The sequence below is a fragment of the Pinus tabuliformis genome, chromosome 4_1, assembly GCF_031772625.1.
Source record: "Pinus tabuliformis cultivar Carrire ecotype Pingquan chromosome 4_1, CPIR1, whole genome shotgun sequence".
Lineage (NCBI taxonomy): Eukaryota > Viridiplantae > Streptophyta > Pinopsida > Pinales > Pinaceae > Pinus > Pinus tabuliformis.
Window position 1 is genome coordinate 640,100,993 of NC_142303.1, and position 25,401 is coordinate 640,126,393.

Here is a 25,401-nt window from a genome sequence, read left to right on the forward strand (position 1 = left end):
TCGGTCTTCCTAATGGAAGAAATATATATCTGAAAAAATATGCAGAGTGCTTGAGAAAGCAGACTTGACTTCCACACTCATTGAAGTTTCTGTTCAATGCTTTAAACACTGTGTATATAATGCAAACTGTTCCACCACTTCAAATGAACCATACGTATCGCAACACAGGTCACGAACTTTCGATTCATTTCAGCGCCCAGAGCAATGTGACTAAGATCTTATTGGTGCTGCAAGAGGCATTCATTCTAAAATTTCAATGCATGTTATTTCCTAGCGTATACATGCTTTAGTTGTCGTAGTGAATTCTTCTAAATCATTTGCCGTCAGTATTCATTCTCACAGGTCCATCAAAAGCACTAGTATTCCATGTGAAGGTTTTTAACGGATCTATTTGAAAATGTCGGCCAAGAAAAGCTATCAGTATGGAATTCTTTGATTTGTAATTCTTTATCGGCGATTTCACAGAATCTTCCAAAGGGTTGCCACCATTTCCATCACTTAGGCGACTATCGCCCAGGGATCACTACTACTCATCGATGAAGCATAGATTTATGTATCAAATAACAGGCCACATGAATGGACCAAATAACACAACATATTCTCGTGCAAGACAACGAAACGAAAGACTCAAGCATTCAATACATCCTTCAATGTATCCAATGCAACGACAACAACTCCAAGCTGTGGAGTAGGGTTTTTCCAAAAGCTACGAGAGCGTTCTGCAAAGCTGTGGAGTCAACACTTGACTGAATTGTGTAGGAGAGACATTTGACTTGCAATGGCTTATAATGATTGGCACCAACTTTAATGCATTTCACACGGTAATCGTAGGTTCCAACATTCAATATTTATCGACACATTCAATAAAAAGTAGCATTCACTCAACAATACCTCAACCAACGATTTCAACGCACTCATAAGACCAACATTCACTTAACAATACCTCAATCAACAATTTCAATGGTCTTGAAAAATAACTCACGCACATGTAAGAACCATTTACCATACATGAGCTCCATACCATATAACCCAACATATATTGGCCTTCAAAAACAAGTGAATCACAGATATGAAGAGCATCGACGCCAATATATATATCGCACATTCAAGCACTGTGTACACATTGTCAATGCAGAACCATACCGTATATACGCCGTTCAATAAACCAGTCATGCCAACACTCCAATCATACGTTCCAAACGTTGTGTTTGCACCATTCTGGCCTCTCCGTACATCGCACAAGCTCATTAAAATTAAACAACTAGTAATTTACGCATAGACAATCCAATGTTACACACCAAATATAATATATACCACGACGACTTTATTATGACCCTTTGAATGAAACTCCCATAGAAGGATTCACAATAAGATGAACACACCATTCAAAAGTACCATTCAAGGGAAGCGGCTTCCTATACCAAAATCCCCAATGCCCTCTCTTTTTTTCGCCTTACTTTCTTACTTTCATCGGTCTCTGGATTCTCCACGCATCAGCAACATACCATGTCATCTCCATGCATGAAAAGGTCAGCACATCTCTGCGCATCTCATGTATTATTACCACAATAACCATGCATATCAGATGTTATAGCCACGCATATAAGGTATTATAACCACAATAACATGCGTATAACAGTGTTCAGGTATTATAACCACAATAATATGCATATAACAATGTTCAAATACCAAAACGATTTCTAATGCATACTCCAACAATTACCAGACAAGATTTGAATGTTTAGTGGTGAGGAGTCCACGCTCACCGCACTAAGCGCCTCGCCCAAACTCAAAGATACAAACTGAAGGCAGCATCGCACGAAGAACAGGCAGAGGAACGTTTCAACCTGGAGAAGTGATTCATTCAGGTGAATGCATAGTGCTTCTGAAACGTTTATGACAGTGTCAGGCAGAGGAGTGTTTGCAATGTCAGGTGCAAGTATGTATAAAAAGAATATGGCAGACAGGCAGGTAATGGCAGCGTATTTTACGGAGTAGGCTTTGTATGGAGCAACGCTTTTAAATGGAGTGTTTATGGACAGAGAGCACAGGTAATGGCAGATAGAGGTCAGGTAACACAGAAGAGAGTCTTAAAATAGCCAGAGTCAGGTGCAGCATATACAGTGCCAGAGGTCAGGTAGAAGAGGCAGCAGATTTCTGGTAGACAATGAATTAATGGAGCATTTCATGTAATGGGCAGAACTGACATATATATAGAGACCACAAAACAAGTGGCTCAAATTGGAGTAGGACCAGCAATCGCCCGCTCTGATACCATGTTAAACACACATGGGCAGCAAGAGAAATATGAATGATAAATCATGAGAGTACAATTTTTATTAACATATGATATACATTTATAGTACATAGTTTGACCGTTGGATTTCACATCCCAAGGTCTCTTGGACTACTTTGTCTATTCGGCTTCCACACTAACCCATTGAGGATTAGGTGTCCAACAAAAAAAAATAATAGTTAAAATAATAAAATAAGAGTTATGACCCGGATGCGAGTGGCAATCAATGTTATTTATGAGGGGCTGCACAGAGCAGGTAGCTAGCCCTGCACCTGGCTGGCGGACGGCCCCCATCGCATGCGCCTCGGGCTGGCAGACACCTTCAAAGGCACGCGAATTGAATCTGCTGCAGAACGGTATGTTGGTCACACAGTTCAGCATTTATGAGCATCTGGTTCAAGAGCATTTGTGTAAGGTTTTATGTATGGCTTCGTTTCTAAATCACGCCATTGTCACTGGTTTATTTCACCTCCGCTCAGAGTTCTTCCCGCACCCTTGCCTGGATCAACGTATTTGGAAGCTCGCCTGCTTAATTGATGTTATTGGGCTCCTTTGCGCTCAAATTCTCACCCGTCAGCTCTGCCTCCTTCCCTTTCTCAGTCAGCCTGTCATCCTAAGTATGCCTCACCGTCGAGGAGTCCTGCGCAGAGGAAGCAACACTGGGAATAGAGGGAGAACCTCTCGGCCTGCTCCGCAGAATGTCATTCCCATTGCTTCAGCCTCCCCTTCTTCTCCGCCCCCGAGTCAAGCTGGGTCTCTTCCGGACAATTCTTTTCAGACCACCAGGTTCACCTTCAACAGTAGGCTCAACAGGCCTGTATTGACGGCAAGCATCACAGTTATACTCGCTGAGGAAGAGAGTAATCCTACCAGCTCGGCTCATGCTTCTTCCTCTCAATATCAGGAAGATAGCATTCTTCAAGGGGAAAGGGCCGGGGTGGTGTCTAACGCGGACAATATGCAGGATGACACCCCTGTTTCTGAAGAGCTTCTGCATCCGGTCGACTCAACTCAGAACGAGATTCTGGCTTGTGGGCCGTCTCAGCGTGCAGGCTGCATTCTCAATCTGGTGACTACTCCTGAAGGCGGCATGGAAGGAAATGATGACAATGGCTTCGTCACCTGGGTCGCTTCGTCTTGCCAGGTGGATAAGGACATGCCTGACTCTCCGCAGCATGCAAACTAAGGCCGGCTCATCATCGACGGGTGGCATTCTTGCCTATGTTCTATGTAGTTTTGACTATGTGTCTTCGTTTCCAAGTCTCTGGTTCTATGTCTGGTTTATGTTATTGTTTAAGCTCGTGGCGCTAGCCAACCTGCTCTCTGTTTACAGTTACAACTGTGGGTTTGATGGGTACCATTTTGTCTTTTTGATTAATGGCGGGCATGAAAGTATGTCATGTTAGAAGCAGAATAGAAATATCTCAGGGGGTCATGGTCCAACATAAAATCTTTTGAAGTCTGTAATGTGAAAACAACAGAAAGCATGAAATGTATATATCTGAATATCTGGCTGAGGGATGGCATCTGCCCCCTCTGAGGTCTCGACCTCATTGTACATAAATTTTCTCTTTTATAATAGAATTAGTATTTACGAAGAAAAAAATAAAAATAAAATAAGAGTTATGAGTTTTGGAGGGAAAAGAAGAAAACTACTTTTTCTAATTGTATTTTTGGATTATCTCCTTATAGGTTTACTCAAATTTCAAGTGCAGACACTAGTTGGATGTGAAATTAAATTCCACATCCAACACGTACCCATTAGTCATACTTTTGAGAAGACCCACATTGATAAAAAATGAAGATATATTAAAAAAACATGTTCAACATGTTTTTTTACTGTATCTTCAATTTTTATCAATGTGGGTCTTCTCAGAGGTATGCATAATGGGTACTCATTGGATCAGGAATTTAAGTTTTCATCCAATGAGTGTCTAATCTTGAAATGTGAATAAACCTATAAGGAGATAAGCCAAATATAGTTAAAAAAAGTAGTTTTCTTCTTTTCTCTCTAAAACATTCACATGTATCTCTTTTTAAATTTAAAAGATTTTAATTGGTTTACATATTATGAAATGGAAATTACAAGAAAATTTCATAGGCACTTTAGGCTGAAATTTCGTCTAATGAATGTACTATTTGGAGAGATTTATGAAGGATTTAGATATTTTAGGCTTAAATTTGATATTTTCCTTGGACAAGAGATTTGATCCACCTTTAGTGGATCTCAACAAACCAATGTTGGCATTATGGCTAGGATGTTGGATTTGATGTTAACTTGGATCATGATATTGTCACATTATGTCACCATGATCTTGTCACACCATGACATTGTTATTGATATACCTAGCTAGTTCATGGATGGATGATGACTCCTAGGTCATGAATGGATTATGACCCTTAATTATTGCATAGGAGTTGTAAAAGGTTGCACAGGGTCTGGAATAGTTGCAGGAGGATGCACAAGGTTTGGAGATGCTTGAAAGTGAAGAAAAATTAGGTAACACAGGTGAATGATTAAGGAAGGTTTGCTGCTGTGTATAGAGTTCGTTGAGGTGTCACAAAGACTTGTCAAGGTTTGAACAGGTCCAATAGGTGTTGAAGAAGACATGTCAGAAGTTGGAAGCATTTTGACTATGGATTGATTAGGTTTTGGATTAGAAAATAGGGCAACTGATTTGAAAATGGAAGAAATCTCCTCCTATCAAAAATCGATCATCCTTTGACACTTTGCAAGTTAAAAAAATGGGTCTTTAAAGGTAAAATAGGTTTCACATACTCTTCAAGATGGTGAGTTAAGATTTCACATGAACTTAAAAGAGAAACACACTCATATGCAACTCAACATGATAAACATGAAGAGAATAAATCAACATTTGATGATGGAGTTCACCCCTCTTAGGCTACACCTCCGGGTTTGCTCTAATAACTAGACCGCTATATTTATTTTAGTAGAAAATGAGTACATACAACTTGTTGATAGTAGAGTAGCTTGTTTCTCCTACAAATAATTTCTCACTTGAAAAAACGACTCCCTACAACAATTCATGAAAGTGTCAACATAAAAAGGACTCACACCCAATAGGTCCTTATAATCCAACTTAAATCAAAAGCATAAACATGAAACTCCTTCACAATGAAGAGTTAAAAAGGCTTCTCTCCTTAACACATTGAGAAAAGATTGAAAAGAGATGCTCTACTGAAGTACCAGTTGTTGCAGATGAAACTAGAAGGCTGGAAAACCTCTAACTAGGCTCTCTCCATGCTCAAATATGCCTCCATACTACTTCAACATTGACTCTGCGTCTAACACTAAAAGACTTGATTATGCAAAAAGTCTGTCATAAAGTCCTCCAATCAGAAAACTGAGGCTGTCATTGAGTCTAGGATGCTCAAAAACCCCCATCTAGGCTCTTATTGAGCTAAAAAAGGTTAAAATTTGAGCAAGATATGCTTGTCCAAGCCAAGCTCTGTTATATGTCATGTAAATTGGAAAAACCTGCTAATTGCACGATGATTTCACCCTTTACACAGTCCGTCGAGCGTCAATTTTTCCTAGCACTGATGAGATTCTCGTCGTACAAAGTGCTATTAATTTTTCCAATATCCTCTATGCACAGGATCAAGGTCAAGTGGGGTCCATTGGGCCAGGGGCTAGGGGCCAGGGTGAACCGCTCGTCCCCATCAGCTAATCCCTCCATTGATATCAGCATGGATTTATGTTGTCCATAGGGTCAGGGATCGAGGCCAAATTCCCGCCCCTATTAGTTCTGCTCCCACTTTGGTCACATAATGTTCAATAATGAGACCAGGGGTCAGGGTTTATCTACCTACGCCCTTCGCCTGTGGTCGTGTGGGTAGAAATGTGGCTGGTCGTGACCATGTGCCATGGCTTATAGCTCCACCCTCTCTGCCAAGCACTCTTCCCAGTCGTATGGATGTCGATGGGACCATGGTTAGGAATAGGTGCCCCGCCCCTCCCACTAACTCTCATCGTCATACATGTGGTGGTAATGTGACCTGGGGGCCGAGGCCAGCTGCCCGACCCCTCCTCCAAAATGCCAAACTCTTAAACTTTAAATATATGTGGTGACCTTTGATAGTTAAGAACTAACCATATGGTGTGATGGTAAAGTGTGGAGTTGTTGCACTGCAGGTCGAGGGGTTGAACCCTGCCGAGGCCTTCAAGCCTATTACAAAAAACTGGCCAACTATGGGGTGCCATGTGGTGCCCTCTCATTGGGCCACATGGCGACCTGTGAATAGGCCACCTCAAACTCAATAACCAACCGAACTATGCCACCTATACCCATATGTGGATGCCACATGTCAAGACATGAGTGGTCTTCCACTAACCGTACCCTACACAATCAATTGATGAGGTCAATTGTATGGATTTCCCAATCAGTAGCCCAGTCAACCCTATTGTTGACTTTTTAATTGTTGGTCAAAAAATTTAGAACATTATCACTTATTCATACAACGTTAGATTGAGGCGATTCAAGCATTGTTGGAATCAGGATGAAAAATACTATTACTTGACACAAATTTTGGGAGATTTCTAGCACTTTCATTTTTGAGCCTATTTTTGATCTTTGGATCACACCTCCCCACCAGGAACTTTTGGACCTACAAAATTTTATCTTCACTCAAAAAATAAGTGAGGAAAAATCTCATTAAATTTCCCTATACCAATCCTTATTCTATTTGAATTAGTGCCTTTGAGATCCAATTAAGGTACTCCACCTTGCCTTTGTTGAAGTCCTTATCTTCCTGTCAAGAATTGTGACTTGCTACAATTCTCTTAAACATGTAGGAACAAAAAATTCGATGGATGGAATCTGAACATTCTCTCTCAAACCATATTTCTTAGGCTCAAACAAAATTCACCTTGAAGTCCGTCTTTACTGATGACAAACTTGATTTTTCACCTAGAAATCATAAACTACTCAATGCTTGCCATGCATTGATTTACACTTTTCTTTGCTATCCTCAAGTTGCACTTGTACTCTTAGATACCCTGGATGCATTTTTTCAATGACTTGCTTAACTTTTCCCACATAATCATGGTCATATTATGCACAATCTTTACCAAATATCAATTTCACAAACAATCTTCACATCGAAATACTTGTATAAGTGAGTGTTTGACACAATTGTAGACATACTGGATGAAATACAAATGCTCATCTTAAAAGTCCCCAAACAAATGGACTCATCATCAAGCCAAAATAACATGACATGCCAAAGAAAAAACACTTGTTGCAGATAAGCGATTGTACATGACTTCACTTTACAAAGTACCCAAACAGGAATATACAACAGGTATTTGCAATGTTACACAGCAAGAAAATTGTACAAGATAGTCTACCCATTCTTTTCCTATCTTAGGCTTATGGGTTATCTTTGTGCACCCACTCTGCTTCGACGGATGCTTCAGGAAGTACATCAGTTTCCATTTTGCCACTTGTTGCTTTCCTTGCAAGGGATCAAATGACCTCTTTTTCCTTCTTGGGATGAAGTTCTGGATGGAGTTTCCAAGACTTTTTAATATGAGTCCCATTCATTCTACAATGGTACAAAAATTCTTTCACTTTCCCATTGACGAAAGTCTTCATAATAGGGAGATATTCCTCATATCTTGTCCCAAGGATTTGATCCATTTTCTTGACTATCTCCTTACTCACACTCAACCACACAATGGAAGTTGCATAAAAAATGTGCAAGGAAATATTTCCCATAAATAATCAAAACCACCAACATTTCTAAAATCCCCATGAAACTAATACCTGTCCTTTGGGTTGTGACTTTGACGAGAAGGACTGGACTTTGCATGTCCCTTGGAATATTCATCTCTCTTTGTAGACAATTTATCATTATCACCACCATCATGGTATGACACATCATCACTTGATGATTTATTTGACTCAACAATTTTGTGGCACTCTCCAAGTTCTCCATGATCATAACACAATCCTTCATATCGTGGTACTTCTTTCACCTCGATAGGATTAGTGATACCTTTGCCATTGACTTTGAGATCTCTCCCTTCATAACCCATCTGAGTTAAAAGTTTCATACCAATACCTTTGGTATGCTTTTCAAAGGCTGCAAAAGATGTGTTATCAACATTAGCTGAAGGAGTAGAACTAGAAATGATAATTACCTCCTTTGGCCTATCACCCATATTTTATGTTTTAGATGCTGATGAAGAAGTGGATGATGACTCAATCCAACCACTTTTACCAACTGGCACATAAGGAGAATCTTTCAGATGCTGACAAAACTCACAAGCATCATTCTCAACATAGGTTCCATATCCTGTGTACGAACCATGCCCACAAATTGGCTTCATATTAGAAGGATTATTTGCCACTTCCGGGATTAGACTCTCACTAGTTTGTTCCTCCACTACATGCTACAACTATAGGCACATTTTCCTTTTCTCCTCCTCTACAATTTCAAGCAATCTCCTCAGCTCAACATTCTCCATTCAAAGAGATAAATTAATCTCCTCCAACTCTTGGAGTCTTACACTTTATTTTATTTCCCATACTTGTTACTTGGTCATAACCTGTTATGATACCACCTGATCTGAAAATTGAGGAAATCTCCTCCTATAAAAAACTGACCATCCTCTGACATTTTACAAGTTAACAAAATGGGTCTTTAAAGGTAAAATAAGTTTGACATCCTCTTCAAGATGGAGAGTTAAGTTTTCACATGAACTTAAAAGAGAAACACATTCATATGCAACTCAAGATGATAAACATGAAGAGAAGAAATCAACATTTAATGATGGAGTTCAACCCTCCTAGGGTACGTCTTCGAGCCGGCTATAATAGCTAGACTGTTATATTGATTTCAGAAGAAAATGAGTGCATACAACTTGTTGATAGTAGAGTGGCTTGTTTCTCCTACAAATAATTTCTCACTCAGAAAAATGACTCCCTACAGCAAGTCATGAAAATTTAAACTTAAAAAGTACTCACACCCAATAGGTCGCTGTACTCCACATGAAATCAAAAGAATAAACATGTAAATCCTTCATAATGAAGAGTTAAAAGGGATTCTCTCCTTAACACATTGAGAAAAGACTGAAAATAGTTGCTCTACTAAAGTAACAACTGTTTCAGATGAAACTGGAAGGTTGGAAAGCCTCTAAATAAACTCTCTCCATGCTCAAATATGCCTCCATATTGCTTCAAAATTGACTCTGCCTCTAGCACTAAAAGACTTGATTTTGAAAAAATTCCATCATAAAGTGCTCAAATCATAATACTAAGGCTGCCATTGCTTACAAGATGCTAAAAAGCCCCCATCTAGGCTCTTCTTGAGCTCAAAGGGGTTAATAATTGAGCAACATATGCTTCTCCAAGCCAAGCTCTGTTATCTATCCTACAAATTGGCAAAAACTGCTAACTACACGTGATTTCACCTTTTACACAGTCCACCGAGTGAAAATTTTTCCCGGCACCAATGAGATTCCCACTGTAAAAAGTGCAATTTATCGCTTCATTAATTTTTCCAATATCCCTTATGCGCCGAATTAGGGTCACGTGGTGCCCATACGGCTGGGGGCTAGGACCAACTGCCCACCCTCGTCGACACTGCTCCCACTATGGTCAATAATGAGACCAAGGGCTAGGGATTATCTTCCCACGCCCTCCGCCTAGGCCTCCACTTGTGGTCGTGTGGGTAGCAACGTGGCCAGTTTTGACCATGGGCCATGGCTTACAACCCCGCCCTCTGTGCCAAATGCTTCGCTTGGTCATATGGGTGTCGATGGTACTAGGGCTAGTGCCAGCTTCAAATGCAGGAGCATCGGGACTTAGCCAACAATGTGAAAACTTGTTCACTGTTGTGGCTAAATAGGTTGAAATTCATTGACTGATGGGTCAAAACCAATTTTTACTCAGAGGGTTGGATCTCTCAAACAATTTGTTATAATTAATTATTGTAGTAGGTTAGAGACTGTCTTAATTTAGATTCAGAGATAGAGTTGTTTGCATAGGTGTGAGGGAGATCTAAGAAATAGAGGATTTTCTGTTAGATCTATTAAGAATAGAGATTTATTGTTAGATATTGTTGGAGTGGTTATCGATTGATAAAAGGGAGAAAAATGTAATGAGAGAGAAAAAGAGTGGAGTGAGAGGTAGAGAGTGTTTGGATTGTATTTGTTTGGAGATAAAGGTCTTTTCCCTGTGTAACCTGGCCTAAGGCCGAGACTCTGTATTGTTTATTTGAATTAAAATAGTGTTGCATGCATCATTCCTTAACCGGCCCGTGGAGGCCTCGAATGCTTAGTTTTCCTCTAAATCCATACAATATTGATGTTGGCCTGTGTATTTCATGCTTTTTAAGGGAATTGTTGCATTAAAGGACCAACTTGTGGGTGCATTCCTTCATTCTGGTTCCACATGCGAAAACATCCAAAATATACTAAGTATCGGGCTAAAATGCATTTAAATGGAGAATCTGGACCTCAAGCAATCATAGGCCAGAGTTTTATTGATATCGGGTTCGTAGAACCCAATCACATTGGCCCTTTGTATCTTCCTTGTCACATCGCCGAAAGCCATTAACAAAGAGAATCGCGCTAAACCACTTAGCGGATTCAAGAAACGGACTTGAAATATTATGTTCGGGACTTTTGGATCCTATCGGGTTCGGGACATAAATCGCATTGGCATATCGGAAGTAGAGTTTATTAAGAGTTAAGCGCCATTGCAAATCGCCGATAGCGATAGCGATATCACATTGGACCAAGGGATAGTGCCAATAGTTGGGAGTCTTACGTCTACCAATCATCGATATTGCGATTCGTTATGAGCCGTTGGATCGGGCAGATCTGGATTTGCGGTAAAACCCCATATAATTGTGTAAAATGTGGAAAAGCGCTGTTTAAGCCTTTTCAAAGGGTTTTTGGGTCCCGAAAGGGAAAAAGCACAGTTTTAACATTTCCAAAGGAATTTTGGATTCCGAAAGGGTAAAACCATTGTTTTCAAAGGTTTTGGGTTCCAATAGTAAAAAGAACCTATATTTTGTGGAAAAGGGGTGATTGTTGGGTTTTGTAGATCCACTTGTGGGTTTTTATTAAAGCCATAGTTTTCGCTGCACCATTTTTTTTGGTATCAGAGCAGAAGAAAGAATTGTTTGCAGCGAAGATGCCGCCAAGGAGAGGAATTGGTCGAGGAAGACCAGATCCAAATGTGATTCTATTGGAAGAAGTGTGGAGTCTACGTGCACGAATGGAGACAATTGAGACTACTCAGAGAAGAGCGCCTGATGAAGGAGATGAAAGTTCTTTAGAAGAATCTGCTGCTAAAGTGGAGGAAGCAAAAGAAGACAATGAGACTGCCAAGGTCATCAAGATGCTGGCAAAAGTAGGAGGAAAACCCAAGATGGAGATCCCTATGTATGAAGGGAGTCTGAACACAGAGGAGCTTATGGATTGGATCAGATCCATAGACCAGTACTTTGACTATGAAGAGGTTGAGGAGAAGAAGATGGTGAAGTTTGCAGTCACCAGATTGAAGGGTCATGTAGCCATCTGGTGGGACGAGGTACAGACATCAAGAATGAGGAAAGGGAAATCCAAGATCAAGCAATGGGACAAAATGGTAAGTAAAATGAAAGCCAAGTTTTTGCCTAAAGACTATCATTTGAATCTTTTTAAGCAATTGCAAAATTTAAAACAGAAAGGAATGTCTGTTAAGGAGTATACGGAAGAATTCTATAGATTGAGTATTAGAGCAGGGCATGTAGAGGATGATGTGGAAAAGATAGCTAGGTATATTAATGGATTAAGGTATGAGATACAAGATGAGATTAGCTTGTTAAGTCTGAAAACTATTGAGGATGCTTATCAAGCAAGTTTGAAGGCAGAGGAGAAGATCTTGAGAAAGCAGAATCAGAGAAACAGAGGAAGAAGCTCAGCACGAGGTAGAGGAGCTACCAGATCCAGAGGACCACAACATCAGCATGAAGCAGGAAGCTCAAGTAGTAGACCAACACAGAGGAGTGAATCTAGCAGAGGAATATTTGTGCCTAGAGGAAGAGGGCGAGGAAGAGATGTTAGGTGTTATACCTGTGGAGAATGGGGACACATGTCGTGGGACTGTCCTCAAACAAATCAGCAAGTGAGAGGAGTGCAAATGTGGTTGAGGCAAAGCTAGAACCACCTCGACCTGTGGAAAAGGAAGAACCCCCTGAAGAAGGTGAATCACTGTTATTAAGAAGAACTTTTTTGAGAGCAGAGAAGGAGACTAGAGAACCTACGCAGAGGAAGAACTTGTTCAGAACCACCTGTAAATCAAAAGGTAAGTGCTATAAGGTAATCGTTGATAGTGGAAGTACTGACAATCTTGTGTCCACAGAGATGGTGGATAAGCTTGGGTTAGCGAAGACAGTACATCCTGCACCCTACAAAGTGTCTTGGTTACAAAAGGGGCATCAAGTCATTGTGACGGAACAATGCAATGTGGAGATACAAATTGGTACGTATAAGGATGTGATTTTATGTGATGTAATGCCCATGGATGTATGTCATATATTATTGGGGAGACTGTGGCAGTTTGATTGGAAATCTGTTCATGACGGGAGAAGAAACACCTATACCATAGAGAAGGATGGAATTAAGCACACGTTGTTACCATTGAATAATGATGCTGATAAAGGAACGCCTGGAAATAGTATTATGTTGATAAGTGGGAAAGAATTGCTACAGGAGGTAGTAAAAAGCGAGGAGTTTCATTTCGCTATCGTAGGAAGGCCAAAGGTAATCTTAACCTCCACAAATTTAGATGATCTACCTGAAGAAGTTAAAGTTTTATTAGATGAATTTGCTGATATTGTCGTGGATGAGTTGCCAAATGAACTACCACCAATTAGGAGTATTAGTCATCACATTGACTTAATACCAGGAGCAAGCTTGCCAAATGAAGTAGCATATAGACTAACTCCTCAGGAGAATGCAGAAGTTGGAAGGCAAGTATAGGAATTGATGGATAAAGGGCTGATTAGAGGAAGTCTCAGTCCATGTGCTATACCAACAGTACTCAGAGCGAAGAAGGGACGAGAATGGTGCATGTGCATAGATTCTAGAGCTATCAACAAGATCACAATTAGGTACAAATTTCCTTTTCCGAGAATGGATGATTTAATGGACTGTTTAAGTGGATCCAAATACTTTACTAAGATAGATTTGAAGAGTGGGTATCATCAGATAAGAATTCGGGAAGGCGATGAATAGAAAACTGCCTTTAAAACAAATAGTGGACTAGATGAGTGGTTAGTGATGCCTTTTGGGCTCACTAATGCACCCAGCACATTCATGAGACTAATAAACAAAGTCTTAAAGGAGTATACAAGTAAATTTGTCATTGTTTACTTTAATGATATTCTGGTTTTTAACAAAAGTAAAGAGGAGCATTTAGAACATCTTAAGTTAGTCCTGAGAACTCTGCAGAAAGAGAAACTACTAATAAATTTGAAGAAGTGTGGTTTCATGAAGGAGGAGTTGGTGTACTTGGGATTTATAGTTTCCAAATAAGACTTGAAGATGGATCCAAAGAAGGTTCAAGCTATTTGGAACTGGCATACTCCCAGAAGTATATTTGAGGTAAGAAGCTTCCATGGATTTGCAATTTTTTACAGAAAGTTTATAAGAGGTTTTAGTCAAGTTTGTGCACCAATCCTTGAGACAATCAAGGAGATCAATCAACAATTTTGATGGACAGAAGAAGCGGACATAAACATTAATTTGCTGAAGAAGAAGATAACAGAAGAGCCAATTTTAGCATTGCCTAATTTTGAGAAAATCTTTCAAGTAGAAACAGATGCAAGTGGGGTAACAGTTGGCGCGGTACTGAGTCAAGAGCAAAGGCCAATAACATATTTCATGGACAAACTAAATGATGCAAAGAAGAAATATTCTTGTTATGACAAGGAGTTTTATGTTATTGTGCAGGCTTTGAAAAAGTGGAGACATTACCTGCTGCCAAAAGAATTCATCTTATATTCAGACAACCATGCTTTACAGTTTATTAATAACTAGTCGAAGCTAAATTAGAAGCATCCCAAATGGGTAGAATTTCTGCAAAGTTTTACTTTTGTAATAAAGCATAAGAGTGGTAAGTCTAATAAAGTAGCAAATGCATTGAGTAGGGTAAGTTTTATTATGCAAGAGTTTAAAGTGGGTGTTGTAGGATTTGAGGAAATGATAGAAATGTACAAGGATGATGAATATTTTAGAGATATCTACACAACAGTTCAAAATCCAATGAGCCATAACAAAAGTCAGTGGATGGAATACCTCATTCAAGGAGGCATATTATTTAAAAGCAACAAGTTATGTATTCTCAAATGTTCCATGAGGGAGAACATAATCAAGGAGAAACATAGTGGAGGGTTATCTGGTCATTTTGGACAAGATAAAACCTTCGCTCAAGTGAATGTTTTTTATTATTTGCCGAAAATGCAAACTGATGTTAAAAAGTTTGTTGAGAAATGCAGGATATGTTAGCATGCCAAAGGAAGGAATCAGAATACCGGACTGTATTAGCCATTGCCCATACCAGACCGACCGTGGGATGTAGTCAGCATGGACTTTGTTTTGGGTTTACCAAAAACTCAGAGAGGAAATGGTTCAATTTATGTTGTAGAAGATAGGTTTTCTAAAAAGGCACATTTCATTGCTTGTAAGAAAACTAGCGATGCAACACACATAGCTAATTTATTCTTTTCAGAGATTGTAAGATTTCATGGTCTACCTGTAAGCATTATATCAGATCAAGATACCAAGTTTGTAGGTCATTTTTGGAGGACACTTTGGAAGAAACTGGGAGCTAACCTCAGTTTTAGTTCAACATACAATCCTCAGACAGATGGAAAATTTGAAGTAGTGAACAGGAGCTTGGGAAATATATTAAGGAGTTTAGTATATCAGAATCCCAAACAATGGGATTTAGCACTAGCTCAAGTTGAGTTTGCTTACAATGATACACCAAACCAAAGCACTGGAAGGAGTCCATTTCAGATTGTCTTTGGAATGCATCTGAGAGGTGGGTATGAGCTTAGAGATTTGGGAAAGCAGGAATCCAGGAGTGCAACCGCAGAAGAATTTGTAGAACATATGCATAGGTTACAGGAAGAAGTCAAAAGTAAATTGCAAGAAAGCAACAACAAATACAAGTAGAGAGCAGACTTGAAGAGAAGAGAGAAAGAGTTCCAAGTAGGAGACTTAGTGATGGTGAATTTGAGGAAAGAGAGATTTCTTACTAAAACTTACAACGAACTGAAAATGAAAAAGATAGGACCTTGTAAAATTATAAGGAAATTTTCAGCGAATGCATATGAGATTGAGTTGCCAGAAGGGATTGGAATATCCCCCGTTTTTAATGTTGCAGATTTATATCCATTCAAGGAGACAGAAACATAATCGCAGGAGGAAGCTACATGAGATGAAGTTAAAACCGTGAACTGGGAGGAAAAGGTACCAAAAGCAGTAAAGAAAGAAGTTGAAGCTATTTTGGATCAAAGAGTATCCAAGAAAACTAGAGGGCAGACATATTTCCAATATCTAGTCAAGTGGAAAGAACAACCAATGGAAGATTCCAGTTGGTTAATAGCAGCCGAACTAAAGAAATATGGAGTAAGTACTAAAATCTTGAAGGAAAAATCTTTTCTTTCCCAGGAGCCTGATGCAGGAGCATCGAGACTTAGCCAGCAATGTGAAAACTTGTTCACATGTTCTGGTTAAACAGGTTGAAATTCATTGACCGATGGGTCAAAACCAGTTTTTACTGAGAGGGTTGGATCTCTCAAACAATTTGTTATAATTAATTATTGTAATAGGTTAGAGACTGTCTTAGTTTAGATTCAGAGATATAGTTGTTTGCATAGGTGTGAGGGAGAGCTAAGAAATAGAGGATTTGATGATAGATCTATTAAGAATAGAGATTTATTGTTAGATATTGTTGGAGTGGTTATCGATTGATAAAAGGGAGAAAAATGTAATGAGAGAAAAAAAGAGTGGAGCGAGAGGTAGAGAGTGTTTGGATTGTATTTTTTTGGAGACAAAGATCTTTTCGCTGGGTTACCTGGCCTAAGGCTGAGACTCTGTATTGTTCATTTGAATTAAAACAGTGTTGCATGTATCTTTCCTTAACTAGCCTGTGGAGGCCCGAATGCTTGGTTTTCCTATAAATCCATACAATATTGATGCTGGCCTATGTATTTCATGCTTTTTAAGGGAATTGTTACATTAAAGGACCAACTGGTGGGCGCATTCCTTCATTCTGGTTCCGCAGGAAAAAACACCCGAAATACACGAAGTATCTGGTTAAAATGTGTTTAAACGGAGAATCTGGACCTCAAGTGATTATAGGCTGGAGTTTTATTGCTATCGAGTCTGTAGAACCCAATCGCATTGGCCCTTTGTATCTTCCTTGTCGCATCACTGAAAGCCATTAACAAAGAGAATCGCGATAAACCACTTTGTTATAGACATTTTTGTGCCTTACAGCATTGAGCATGAAATGTCCATAATCCAAGGGATCCAAAGTCCCTAAATGAGTTGTTCCTACCCCTAAAGGAACAAGGTCAACCAATGACAGCTTCTCCCAGAAGTTCTCCACCAAAAACCACTCAGAAACAGTCAATTCAGGATCAATTCAGAGGCTCCACTAGCTGTCTGTGCTGAAATGCAGAGGTTACACTGGCTAGGTGCACTGCAACGCAGGTGGAAGCACTACCAGGGTGCGCTGAGCGGGAAATGACAAATGGCAAGTTCATTCAACGAGGTGGAAAGACCCTGGAAGCTTCTAGAATCTTCTCCAATGACACTTGCCTCAGTGAATTCGACTAGTGATGAGTAAGAGGTTCTCAACCTCCAAGTGGAAGCAAGAACTGACAGAGAGAAGCCACAAGTCAAAACATAAGCTGACTCATCCTCTCTGCTTACATCTATATATGGATCTCTCACCCAGAGGTTCAGGAGGCTGGAATTTTGTACTTTGCAGAGAATTGCTGTTGGTTTGAGATTGAGATTAGTACATTGGTTGATTTATGCTTTGTTGGAGGAGAGGAAGGGATTCCTTTGCTGGGAGGTAGATGCTGGATCGGGACTCACTTGGTTGTATCTCCTCTTGAACCTTGTTATCATATCAATAAAGCTATTTGAGTTTCTCCTATATGCTTGTATTTCAATGATGTTTTGTTATATTTGCATATTTAGTTTATATCTGATCCTAAACTAGTTATGAATGTGAATCTATGTCTTTTGTGTAGTTTTCCTCTCTTGTGATCTTGCAGGAACTGGGTGAAGCTGGACCAGTGAAACAACAGGCAGCGGGAAGCGAACAAAAGAGAGAGTGATTGGATCGACAAACTAGCGGAAGACACCGGTTAGTTACATCCTTCTTTCTCTATTTACATCTCATAAAGAAGAATACTCAGATAGTTTTCCTTGTTTGTTGCTAAGGCACTATCACCTCTTAGAGTGGGATAGGGGCATTCCGAATTGGATACTTTTCCCAACAACAAATTGGTGACTCCGCTGGGGAGAGTATCTTGTTAGTTTATTTGTGTTTCTATTGCTATTCATTTCATAAACTCAAGAGTGCCGAATCGAACTGCATTTGCCATTTACAAATGCAAAGTAGAGATCAGCTACTCTAGTCCACTCACTAGGCTTGTTTATGATCTGAACAGCTGATCCACAAGTACTCTAACAGCCCTTTGTGATAGATCTTAGTCCTCCTATAAATCATCCTCCTAATTGTACCTAATTGATAGCTTTTATCCGGCCAAAAACTGTAGATTAAACTGCAAACCGTAACCCAGAACCCAGAAACAACTCTCGTTTCTGCTTCAGTGCAGACTCTGTGAAGAGGTTCTGCATTTCAACGCAAGTCCCGTGAAGGCTACCTGCGCTGAAGTTCAGTTTCTCTGTGTTGAGGGTGCGTTGATCAGTCTTTGCCTTGTGCAGCTATGGTTCCCTGCTTCCTTTTGCTCAGTTTTATCTCTGTTTTTTGCAGCCTGTTATCAGTTAGTGTACCTATCTGAAACCCCTTTTCTTTGCCTCAATTCCACCTCAGTTGTATAAAGAAACTGTATTTGTTCTTTGTGTATTTGTTACATCATTTGCAGTTTCCCATTACAAAAGTAAACTAATCATACTGTCGCCCTTAGATCTAGACCTGTCGTAAGTGTCGTTTTGATCTTAGGAGTGAGTTTTTTTACTGTTCACAGTTGATTTAGCTTTTAATTTTGTCTTTTGGTTTGAATTTATGCATTTCAAGTGTCGAAACAAGTAAATCATAAAGTTTCGTAATCGTCTTTTTGATTTTGAAAAAGGAACTTGTTTATGTTTTTCACTTGAAATCGAATTCAAATTTGTACAACAGCTTTCTTTTTAGGCAATTAAGAAAGTGAAAACAAATACATGCATATGTGAATTTGCATTTTGACAGTTTGTATGTTGATTTAGGGAAAAGTGCATTACTGTGTGCTCTATGCTCTTTGAGAAAAGATGGTGTCTTTCTTTTCCCCTTGTAGCTAGGATTTTCATTGTTGAAAAGATATAAAAGCTTGCTTATCATCTTTAGACTGCATTTAGGAGTTGTATCATACATCTCATGGTGATCCAAAAAGGCAAACTTCTAAGAAAGATCAACCTAAAATAAATTGAATGAACTTAACAACGCTTTGTAACATAACGCACAACATAGAGGTCTAGGCTAGAGACGTGTTCCGGCATCGTAAAACCTGGTCACTGGTCGCCTCACTGATGGTTGGGTGATTCCTCCTGAGAGACGATAAGTGCCAGTACGGATTGTGCTCCCACGTACCGTCGCGTATATATTGGGAGACCCCTATAGGAATATAACCTTTATCCATAGGAAGCCGTGTCGGCCGCCCTACTGATCGTAATGCACTGAACACAGCATTCAGGAAGATTGACCGCCCATACCCTAAAAAGTATTTTGCGGTTTTGCGAAAAGTTTGGCACACCCTCTACCTAGAACTCCAGAGCAGTTCCTTTTTGCCTTTTTCAGACTCTATAACAGAAAAAGTCCATCCGAGCATTTGTCACTTCGCGCTCGTTAAAACATTGAAGGAGACTAGAGCCATCTTTAGCTTTTTCTCGACTCTTTAAAATTGAAAAAGCAAGTTGTGTCTAAGCGTCGTTAAAATTTATTTTAAACGGAACAATCACCCCTTTTTCCTGCGTTGATCTTTAGGTTGAGAAAATGGAGCCCACCAACCAAGGAATTCCCCTTGGTGGAAATCCTAGTCCCTTCTCCTCTTGGGGAGATGTTGGTGCGCCCCATATGGCCACATTGTCGCTTCCAGGACTGACGATTGGCCTGCCGGTCTGGCTCTTCTCAACCAATGTCGTTCAGAACACCAGTATTCCTGAACAATCGAATCAACAATTAGACGAGTCCAGAATTTCCCACCAACCTTCTACTTCCTATAATTCTTCCTCTCTTCCTTCCTCTTCGCGTGACGGAACTGGTAAAACTAAAAGCCAAGTTCCTAAGGAGAAGGAAAAGAAGAAGAAAGAGAAAAAGAAGAAGGAGCCAAAGGCAAACAAGGGAAAACAAGTGTCGTCTGATGAAAATCCACACACAGCACTGACCAGGCCTAAATCGCCATGTGTCATCTGCAAGGGAGACCACTTTCATAGAGATTGTCCCTGCACCCCTCGGATACTAAGGTACTGGTCTCCCCGTTTGCACAATCCGGTGTCGTCAACCTCTGATAGCCATGTTGAAAGTACACCGTCAACTAGCGAAAGTGAAGTTCCAGGACAGAAAGGGAGGGCTAGACCTCCCTGTAGACTGTGCGAAGGCAACCATGCCCTCCACCGTTGTCCCTTCTTAGACGAGGCTAAAAGAGTCTTGGAAGATCATCCGGTTTCACCGTTACAACTTCCTCCTGGATATCAAAAACTCTTGCCAAATCCTTCGTTAGTTGAGAATCCAGCTGGCCCGCTCAAGTGGTCAGCTGAAGCATCTATCATTGAGGATTAACCGACTGAATCCATACCAGACAAAAGTCAAAAGGTCGAGGCGGCAGTTGACCCGGTCTTGCCTTCAGAGGATTTATCTTTGAATGATACAGTCACTGAAGAGGATAAGGATGAAACCATCCAGATTCTTTTCATCAACACAGACTTCGACGAACACGGGGGTAATGCACCCATTCCTTTATCGCAGGAAGGAAGTTCGTCAGAGCGATATCCGGCCGTCTATTCGGTCCCACCACCAAGCAACCTGGTTGTGTCCTTCGACTGGAACCAACTAGGCAGACCCCGTTTGCCAGCCAGCATACCATTCAGAATTATCGTTCAAATATACAGAATGGTCATGGCTGGCACCATCATTGATGAGGGGGCATCTGTGAGTATCCTTTCCTCTATTACTTGGAAAGTGCTTGGTTCGCCATCACTTTTTCCTGAAATGAGAAATCTGACAGGCTTCAATAAAGGAACCAGTCGACCTTTAGGGATCCTCCCCAATGTGCCTGTCACATTGAAAGGGAAGACCGTTCAAATGAACGTGATGGTCGTTCAAGGACCCTTGGATTATAACCTACTCCTTGGACGAGACTATATATATTGCATGGGAGCCATCGTCTCCTCACTCTTTAGAGTAATGTGTTTTCCGCACGAAGGAAGAGTGGTCAAGCTCGTGGACCAGCTTTCATTTCCCGGATCATGCATCGCAAATAGTCATACACCATCCCTAAACGGTCTCTTCACGCAAGAAATGTCTCAACCCACGGTCCGTCCTCCCGATGAGCGCGAGTGATTCGAAAGGATATGACTGGAACCCAGGGGGCATGCGTCTTGGTCTGCTTCGGCAGGAAAACTTTGGGTATAGGATAGGTTTCCGCGGGAGAATATGACTAGTCCGTACCCCGTCCGTGATTGGAAGAGGGGTTGTTCTAGAATAAGATTCTTTTGTCAAAGTTATGTGTTTGGCGCTCGTTGTCACTCACCTTTGTTCATCTCGGTGGACATTGCCAAAGAAATGTTTTGTTTGCTGCGCAAATGAGACAATCTTTGGTAACCTGAAAGAGGTAGGCCTATCCCGGTTAAACAAATGTTTTTCCTGCAAATTGAGGGGTAACCTTGAAACTCTATTTTATGCCTGGGGGCATGCAAACCTTTTGGAGTGCAAGTAAGGGGCGGCTATTTATTTTTTTAAAATTTTAGGTCCTCCCTTTAAACCTGTAGGTCTAACCCTTTAAACTCGTAGGATTAGTCGTTTCCGAACTTGCATAACGAAAGGATCCGGGGCAAAGCTTTGTAAGGTGCAAGCTCCATAAAAAATCGCATCTTACATGATACATTATTATCATATGACTGGATAATCGAGCAATTTTAGCACATAGTTCATGCTCGTTAAAAAATAAACATAAGATCGAGCAAGTGTTTCAATCCGCGTTTAAGCTCGTTAAAAAATGAACTACCCGGTAAATAACCACTGCGAATGTAAATTATCAGCCATTAAAGCCTTGGTCGTGTTTGCACCGTCACCTCCACTTTTCCATTGGCCGATCATTCACCTCCATTTGATTGTTTACCCATTTTGAGGAACAGCTGCGAAGAGTGATTTCACTAGCCATCCTTGTGACACTGCCGTGATTGGAAAATTCCAAACCTTGCCTGGAATCAGCTGCTAACCCGTTTATCACTCGTTCCTCAAAAGACGAGTCTTCTTTAAGCTCTTTTCATCTGACTCGTAAAATATGAAAAGATTGCCGAGTTTTGGCCTTCCAGCTCGTTAAAGCGACCGGAAGTGTTATCCCTCCTCTAAATTTTAATCTTTTTGGACCTGAGGGATTATTGCACAAAAAGATCGAGCGCTTGTTTTGTTCGGCTCGTTAAAACTATCGAAAACTCATCCCTTCTGTATTGTTTTATACTTTTTCGGACTTAAGGGATTAGATGACGAAAAAGGAACTTTGGAGTTATCTTTACGTACCTTTTCAGACTCTCTAAAAATGAAAAGGACCGAGTTATCTTTGTCATTAGACTCGTTAAAAAACATTAATAGCGACAAACTTGTCTTTAGACGAGAACGAGTTTCACTATCGCTACGCTCGTTAAAACATAGCGATGGGTTTGCCCGAAGGGCAAATTATAGAACAAGCATATGTTATCCTCCTCAAGCTTGACAAAAATAAAGAGGTACTGGTCAGAAATGACTGGGGAAAAATTGGGAAGAAACTCAAAGAACTTTTATTGGTAGCAAGTCGCTCTTGAACATGACACTTCCACTCCGTGCCTGAGTTGGGTTGGGTTGTTTCATTCACCGGTCACATCACCATGGTCTCACCAATACCATCCATCTTTGGGGTAAATGCTACCAATCCATCACACAAGTGTCGCCGATATGTTCAAGAGAATTCATCCAGAGAAGTCAACCGTGTCCCATCCACTACCATAAATTATCCTTCATCCTTTCATGATGCCACCTTGAACCATATATCATCAGATCGTTTTCACCTCCATCAAAATCATTTGCTCCATTCCGTGTCACTGATGTGGGATACATTAAGGCCCTCCTTTGACGGATCGCTTCTTGTCGAAATCAGCTCATTATCCAAGAAGTTGATCTAGGAACACCCCCTTCAGTACTTTGAAGCTTGCATGCCTCAATGGCAAGTTTCTCACTTCCGGCGATAGGTATACATCAATGACCTTCGACCGAAAGATTTTGCGTGGTGTTCGGCGCCAAGTCCTTTATTCACACCACGTGAATTGTACTGTAGTACCTTGAGGGTCATTATCATTATCGGTGATTCCTCTCGCACTTGTTAACAGTTTACATCATTGACTGGTAATCAAGTGATGTCTTTCCATGTTCGACTTCAGAACATTTCTCACATGGATCAACTTGTACTTAGAGTGAAGATCGAACGAGATTGAAGACCCCGGATCTAGTTTCATCCATCCGGGCTGCGATATATATTAAGGAAAAATAAAGACATTGACATGTACAGCATTGCAGCACAGATAATCATCCTACCAAAAGGATGATGATTTCATCAAAATTATCAGTCTACCATCAGACGATTGTCTGTCCTATGTACAGAAAAATTAATTTATAAAGCTGAGCATGGGAATGCCCGCCTCAGCTAGATCATGAAAACAGTATGAAAAATAATGTATTGTATTGTATCTTATTACAGGTCTCCTCCCAGCATTGGAAGAACTTCGGATCCTCATAATAAAGCATTTCACCCGATAAACGGCCTCATACTTTATGGGGCAACTGTTATAGACATTTTTGTGCCTTACAGCATTGAGCATGAAATGTCCATAATCCAAGGGATCCAAAGTCCCTAAATGAGTTGTTCCTACCCCTAAAGGAACAAGGTCAACCAATGACAGCTTCTCCCAGAAGTTCTCCACCAAAAACCACTCAGAAACAGTCAATTCAGGATCAATTCAGAGGCTCCACTAGCTGTCTGCACTGAAATGCAGAGGTTACACTGGCTAGGTGCACTGCAACGCAGGTGGAAGCACTACCAGGGTGCGCTGAGCGGGAAATGACAAATGGAAAGTTCATTCAACGAGGTGGAAAGGCCCTGGAAGCTTCCGGAATCTTCTCCAATGACACTTGCCTCATTGAATTCGACTAGTGATGAGTAAGAGGTTCTCAACCTCCAAGTGGAAGCAAGAAATGACAGAGAGAAGCCACAAGTCAAAACATAAGCTGACTCATCCTATCTGCTTACATCTATATATGGATCTCTCACCCAGAGGTTCAGGAGGCTGGAATTTTGTACTTTGCAGAGAACTGCTGTTGGTTTGAGATTGAGATTAGTACATTGGGTGATTTATGCTTTGTTGGAGGAGAGGAAGGGATTCCTTTGCTGGGAGGTAGATGCTGGATTGGGACTCACTTGGTTGTATCTCCTCTTGAACCTTGTTATCATATCAATAAAGCTATTTGAGTTTCTCCTATATGCTTGTATTTCAATGATGTTTTGTTATATTTGCATATTTAGTTTATATCTGATCCTAAACTAGTTATGAATGTGAATCTATGTCTTTTGTGTAGTTTTCCTCTCTTGTGATCTTGCAGGAACTGGGTGAAGCTGGACCAGTGAAACAGTAGGCAGCGGGAAGTGAACAAAAGAGAGAGTGATTGGATCGACAAACTAGCGGAAGACACCGGTTAGTTACATCCTTCTTTCTCTATTTACATCTCATAAAGAAGAATACTCAGATAGTTTTCCTTGTTTGTTGCTAAGGCACTATCACCTCTTAGAGTGGGATAGGGGCATTTCGAATTGGATACTTTTCCCAACAACACACTTATCGGATTCAAGAAATGGACAAGAAGTATTATGTGTGGGAATTTTGGATCCTATTGGGTCCGGGACATAAATCGCATCGGCATATCAGAAGCGGAGTTTATTAAGAGCTAAGCACCATTGCAAATCGCCAATAGCGATAGCGATATCGCATTGAGGGATAACGCCGATAGTTGGGAGTCTTACGTCTGCCGATCGCTGATATTGCGATTCATTCTGAGCCGTTGGATTGGCCAGATCTGGATCTACGGTAAAACCCCATATAACTGTGTAAAAGGTGGAAAAGTGTTGTTTAAGCCTTTTCAAAGGGTTTTTGGGTCCCGAAAGGGAAAAGCGCAGTTTTAACATTTCCAAAGGCAATTTGGATCCCAAAAGGGTAAAAACCATCATTTTCAAAGGTTTTGGGTTATGATAGTAAAGAGAACCTATATTTTGTGGAAAAGGGGTGATTGTTGGGTTTCATAGATCCACTTGTGGGTTTTTATTAAAGCCATAGTTTCCGCTGCACCAACTTCCCTGCCCCTCCCTCTAACTCGCATATTCAAACATGTTGTAGTAATCTGACCTGGGGGCAGGGCTAGCTGCCCGACCCCTCCTCCCAAACGCCAAACTCTTAAACTTTAAATATATGTGGTGACCTTTGATAGTTAAGAACTAACTATGTGGTGTGATGGTAAAGCATGAAGTTGTTACACTAAAGGTCAAGGGGTCTAACCCCACCGAGGCCTTCATGCTTATTACAAAAATTTTGGCCAACCACGGGG